The sequence below is a fragment of the Acipenser ruthenus genome, chromosome 32 (genome assembly GCF_902713425.1).
Source record: "Acipenser ruthenus chromosome 32, fAciRut3.2 maternal haplotype, whole genome shotgun sequence".
In the NCBI taxonomy this organism is placed as follows: Eukaryota; Metazoa; Chordata; class Actinopteri; order Acipenseriformes; family Acipenseridae; genus Acipenser; species Acipenser ruthenus.
The window spans coordinates 10,645,779-10,652,367 of record NC_081220.1 but is presented as its reverse complement, the minus strand read 5'-3'; the positions used below and the strand labels follow the sequence as shown (position 1 = coordinate 10,652,367).

Sequence of the window (6,589 nt, the reverse complement as noted above, 5' to 3'; positions counted from 1 at the left end):
TCTTATCCGTGCTTTCACTGTGCTTTATTACCCTTTGATATGCTTATGGTAAACCTTTACAGAGTACAAAAGACCCCATAGTGCAGCAGTGTGGAGTAGTGGTTAGGGCTCTGTATTCTTGATCGGAGGGTTGAGGGTTCAATCCCAGGTGGGGGGACGCTGCTGTGTCCTTGAGCAAGGTACTCTACCTAGATTGCTCCAGTAAAAACCCAACTGTATAAATGGGTAATTGTATGTACAAATAATGTGATATCTTGTAACAATTGTAAGTCGCCCTGGATAAGGCCGTCTGCCAAGAAATAAAATAATAATAGTGTTCCAGGAGCTTACAAACTGCTAGAGCATGGAAGGCCATCCGGGTCAAAAAACGCGTTATTAAAGCACAGCTTTCAAATATTTAGTACACGTTCTCGTTTGACTTTAATAGGTGTTGTAATTCTAATTACGTGTACTAATTTGGCCAATCAGGTCGCTGAAAATGAAATGACAACAAATTAATTGATTTTTTTTTATCAATTATTCATATTTTTGTGAACCTACATGACCTTTTTCTTTTTTTCTTTTTATTTTGCACCTTATGATACACAGCAGTTTCCCTTTTAATTTTTTTACATTCTCTCTCTCTCTCTCTCTCTCTCTCTCTCTCTCTCTCTCTCTCTCTCTCTCTCTCTCTCTCTCTCTCTCTCTCTCTCTCTCTCTCTCTCTCTAGGCTAGTAAATAGAGAGAGAGAATGTGTGCATGTTTGCAGTCACATGTGGTTTTCACGATCACATCGCCTTCTTGCCAAAATGGTGCTGCTACAGCCTTATATTTTTGCATATTGTCATTGCCCCTTTGCCGCTGTACTTTATGCATCCAGGGCAGGTCAAACATCGGAAAAAAATCGGGCAGTGTTTTCCCGCCTTAATTCTTGACTTTTTAAAAAGCGTATTTCATGTCTGAAATTAAAAAAAAAAAAAAGTTATGCCGGAGGTGGTTGGCTATTCTTGTAATTACGCTGCATGCCTGTAAAATGACCAAACCTTACGTATGTACTACTGTAAAATTACCAGGCACTACGTAGATACTATAATACATGCGTAGTTAATTTACATTTATTTAGAACGCGTAACATTATATGTATTCTGATTGGTCCAAATCCATACCAGTACTAAGTATTTGAAACGCGTACTAATGGCCTTCCATACTAGAGTGTCGTCTGACCTGAGAGCGCGTTTACTGACGCACTCTTAAAGTCAATTTGACCTGCTGCACATAACGTATTTCAATTTGACCTGCTGCAACAGTAATACAGTAACGTATTTCGAATTGTTTTCAACTGTTAGTAAAGAAGAAAACACAACAGCAGCACGGTTTAAATGTATTTTGAAAATCATTTACTTTGTAGTACAGATTTTTTTACCTAGTGGTACCGGGCAAAAATAAATGCCTTTATTGCACTTCAGTTTACTAAATCCAAAATGAAATGGACTGTTTTTCTTTCTGCATATATAATCTATTTCACACATCCAGTACATGCAGGCCGCTAGTTTCTCTCGTGTTTTGTGGCTTACCTGCTTCGGCCTGTACTCGCATATATGTTTCTGCGTTTTTTTAAAGTGATATGGAAAATGTTGTCTGGTGTCCGGAAGTGTACAGCCAGTAAGCGCACAGCGACCTATAAGAATTGCGCTTCTAAATGCAACAACAGTATTTGTTGCAACAACTTCAAAAGATCTCCCTTCACTAGACCAGTCAATGTATTAGCACTCACGATTCTAGGAACCGCTATAAACCAACATCTAAAGTGCAGAGCAGCTCGTTCTGCAACACAACACAACCCCCACAATGGTAGAGGAAAGATGCACATTTATATGTACTGATGTATTGTTTGTTTTGTTATTTGCTTAATAGTAACAACATGTTTAAAAAGACTATGTAGCTAACTTTTACACTGCAAATCAAAATACATGGGAATTGAATATGATCTAATGCAACCGATTTTAGACTCGTCTTCAGTGCTCATTCTAATTTAATGTTTGAGAATTTATTTTTGACCAACACAATGTTAGCAAAATAAAGATGCGATGCGTTTACACTGTAAACGTTTAAATCAGAAGTCATGCTACACGTTTACTTATTATAACTGAATTGCTGATAGTATTATTATTATTATTTATTTCTTAGCAGGCGCCCTTATCCAAGGCGACTTACAATTGTTACAAGATATCACATTATTTTTACATACAATTACACAAGGGCGTCTGCTAAGAAATTAATAATAATACAGAAGCAATGGGGTGTTCTAATACAGAAGCAATGGGGTGTTCTAATACAGAAGCAATGGGGTGTTCTAATAAAGAAGCAATGGGGTGTTCTAATACAGAAGCAATGGGGTGTTCTAACACAGAAGCAATGGGGTGTTCTAACACAGAAGCAATGGGGTGTTCTAAGACAGAAGCAATGGGGTGTTCTAATACAGAAGCAATAGGGTGTTCTAACACAGAAGCAATGGGGTGTTCTAATACAGAAGCAATGGGGTGTTCTAATACAGAAGCAATGGGGTGTTCTAACACAGAAGCAATGGGGTGTTCTAATACAAAAGCAATGGGGTGTTCTAATAAAAAAGCAATGGGGTGTTCTAATACAGAAGCAATGGGGTGTTCTAATAAAAAAGCAATGGGGTGTTCTAATACAAAAGCAATGGGGTGTTCTAATTCTTATAGATTTTCACTCGACTCTATGATTGACCTTTCTGGTTAAAGGATGACTTGGGAGTTCTTAAAGAGCCATATGATATATTTGTGTTTTATGTAACTGTTTCACCATAAATAGCTGTAGACTATGTATAAAATTGTAATCTTGTGGTAGTGAAGGACCTTGCACCGGGAACTGTATACAATATCTGCACTTCCTGGCTTGTCTGTTGCAGCCCCTCTTCTTGCCCTGTTCACTGATACTGTCTGCAGTGCGGATAACACACACAACATCCTCGCCAGCCTTGCTGTGCACTTCCCACCATGCTGCTCCGGCTCATTCTGCTATTCTACACGCTGCAAGGTAAGCGTGGCTTTACTGTTTATATTCTAACATCGCACAACAAATCTGTGTTTCATTTTATATTACTCTTTTGTATATTATTATTACTTATAGTTTTTTTTTTTAGTTTCATTTAACCTACATGATTTATTTTTTTACGGCGCGGTACAATTTATACAGAATACGATTTCAATGTATTATTTAATCAAAAAGATTAAATACCTCTCTACAGTTTGAGGTATTATTATTATTATTATTATTATTATTATTATTATTATTATTATTATTATTATTATTACATTTAGATACTATGACAGATTTACACTTTTTTGTATTTATTCATTAAAAAAATGAAATTACAAAGTTTTATGTCAAATTATTTTTTTCCATTTACCAAGTAGATTCTTCTTTTTTTTTTTGTTTGTTTCTGATATGATTATTTTTGTACGGCGCGGTAGAATTTATACAGAATACGATAGCAATGTATTATTTAATCAAAATATACAACTTTCTGCAGTTTGGATTATTATTATTATTATTATTATTATTATTATTATTATTATTATTATTATTATTATTACTAGTAGTAGTAGAAGTAGTAGTAGTAGTAGTAGTAGTAGTAGTAGTAGTAGTAGTAGTAGTAGTAGTATTGTTATTATTATTACATTCAGATACAAATACATATTAAATGATGACAGCTTTACAGTTTTGTATTCTTTAATAATAATAAAAAAAAGAATGTACAAACTTTATATTTTTATGTCAGATTATTTTTCTTTCATTTACCGAGTACATTCTTAACATATTTTGGTTGGCCATGTTATTGCTGTTTGTAAAACAAAAATAAACTCCATTATTACGATTGGATTATTTTTTTTTTTTTTTTTTTACAGGTTTAGCATTAGGTTATCCTTAATAAAACGTATACAGATCATTTATAAATGCAGAAAGAATTGGACTTTATCAGTGAATGTTGTTAATCGCATTTGATATTGCATATAAGCATCCTGATACATTTTGAATTCTGCCCTAAAAAAACATTATTATTATTATTATTATTATTATTATTATTATTATTATTATTATTATTATTATTATTATTGTTATTAGAGATATAAACAGTAGGCTCTTCGTTTTTCTTTTTTTCTCGTTTCAGTTGCAGATGCAGGACTGTTCCAATACCCGCCCTTAGTCAGAGCCGAGGTCGGGAGCAGCGTAAACTTGACCTGCGATATCGAGGACATGAGTGGAAAGTGCTTCAGTGTCATCTGGTTCAAACTGCGGTCCAACAGCAGCCCGACTATGGAAGCTTATCAAAATGTCAGACCCGGTAGCAGCTTCGTGGGCAACGAAATCGAGAAAACCTGTTCCCTGAACCTAAACAACGCACAGGTGAACGATTCCGGGACTTACTATTGCGCTTTTATTAAGAGCTCAGCTATGTACTTGGGCAATGGATCCACGTTACTAATACGAGGTAAGAAAGAAGGTATTGCATAAGTATGAAAGTTTCTTAAATAATTCCAGTGAACCCACTCCTGACTTTATCAGGAATCAGATCACCATTCCGGGCGAGGTCTGGAGCAGCGGGGCCGTGTGCACGTGCGTAGTGGAAACAGAGAGCGGGCGCAATATGAGCAAAAGCGTGAGCAAGACCGGTAAGAGAGTTAGAAACCTTAACATTTTCAATGATCAATTGTTTTTTTTCCCCCTGTATCCTTAAATACATAAATAAAATAACAATATCGTATAGATATAGGGCACCAAGGTATATCCGGATTTCTGTAATGTAACAAGGTTTAAATCGCGGCCACTTTGATAGATCTATTTGGTGTAGCTTTTATAAATGTGTTTGTTTAGTTATCAATTTACCTTTTTAAAATGTAATCTAATGTTCAGCAAACATCGCATTCGGAATTGTCAACGAGTCGAACAACCCGTTATCATGAGAATTATCTTTTGTATATCATCTCCCGAACACGTGGAACTGTGTCCTTCATATCATGGAATCCGATCGTCTTTCTTTCTCTGGTTTTAAAATCGGATTTGGGGATTGTTATAATCTCATTGCTTCTCCTTCAGTCCGCATTGACAAACAGAGGTCTTATTGAGGGTGTTTGATCTCTGTATGCTGTTGATTAACTAGCCTGATACTACATTCTATTGGTATATGGAAACAAGCCCATGTTTTTATACTTTTGTTATACATTTAAAGCCCTCCCGAAATATAAAACAAATAGCTAGAAAATGAATTCATGAAACCCATCAGTATAATCAGATCGGTGCTTGAAAATCACCTGTCTTCAAGTGAGGACGAGAGATTAAGAATGTCGGAGCATCCTATATCTAACCGAAAGCGACAGACTGTAGTTACCCGAGTCTTCTATGAGCGGTATTGCATTCGAATAGAAACATTACCTTTCATTTTGTGTATCTCTGCTTTGCTTGTGTTTCAGATGCAGATTGCTTTCCTTCGGTCTGGCGGTATGTCTTCATCTCCGGTGTTCTCGTTGCGATGTGGATACACTTTGCTGTAGTTCACTGGAACTATAACAAGCAAAGGTAATTGCAATGACATGTTTAGTTTAGTGTGTTCAGTTTGGGCCCTATTCTCACTTGGTTTACGCGCTGGAAGAAGGGCTTTCAGAGGGGGCGTAAACCCGCCTTCCAGCGCGTGCAAATGGGTCTATGTAGAACCTTTTGATTCCAAATGGAACTCATTCGATAGAACCTAAACGCGCTAGGATTCTAATGGAGGAATCTTTCTTAAATATCATGTTATTTTTGTTAACGAAAATACTTTATACAAGCATATTTGACAGGGAAATGTTTAATAGCGTTTAGCTTATTTGTGATCTGACCAGAATTATTTATCGTCTCCTCACAGACGGCGTTTTCAAGAGGAAAGATGAAGCAATGGAAATGCATTTAACTAAACACGTCCTTTTCTTTATTTGAATACAGCCTTGCTTCTGTCATATTGAACTTCACTTCCATTCTCAAAGTATTACAAGAGTGCATTAAAGGCATTGAAGATGCACCAGATCATACATTCAATTGAGATCTTGACACTAGTGCTTAATGTTTTGTATATGCAAGTAGACTTCGTTATCTTCACAGTAAAGAGCTTGGTAATGTTCCCACTGTGTACAAGTAAAGAAAAAAAAAACGAATAAAATACCTGAATTCAACACTTTGTTGTTGTTGCATGTTTTACTAACTCACACAGAAAAAAACACATGTTTGAAATGTATTGCACATTAAAAACATGTCTTTTTCTAGAAAGAAAACAAAACCCTCCTGCCAAATCCCATTCCTGGTTTTACTATGAAAAGACACACCTGAGTGTGTAACCTGTACACTGTGGATCATGTTTGGAATCGAAATGTTTTTTTTTTTAATTTAATATTTTTGTGCACATTCAATAGTTACACATGTAATCAATGTGATGAGTTTTAAGTCTTACTCATGTTTAGAGAGAAATACATTTTACAGTGATTACATTGGGTCTTCACCTGTAACATATACTCTATACAACCGATTAAAAAAAAAAAAAAACATTATAATTCTT

General features: G+C 35.5%; 1 long non-coding RNA gene across 1 annotated transcript; it reads left to right on the top strand.

Moving 5' to 3' along the window:
- The first annotated feature begins 4,550 nt into the window (after nucleotides 1-4,550).
- LOC117970546 (uncharacterized) lies at nucleotides 4,551-6,293 on the top strand. Its single transcript, XR_009309764.1, has 3 exons — nucleotides 4,551-4,676; nucleotides 5,475-5,580; nucleotides 5,906-6,293. It is a non-coding gene; the product is annotated as an uncharacterized LOC117970546 (long non-coding RNA).
- Nucleotides 6,294-6,589: the final 296 nt, after the last annotated feature.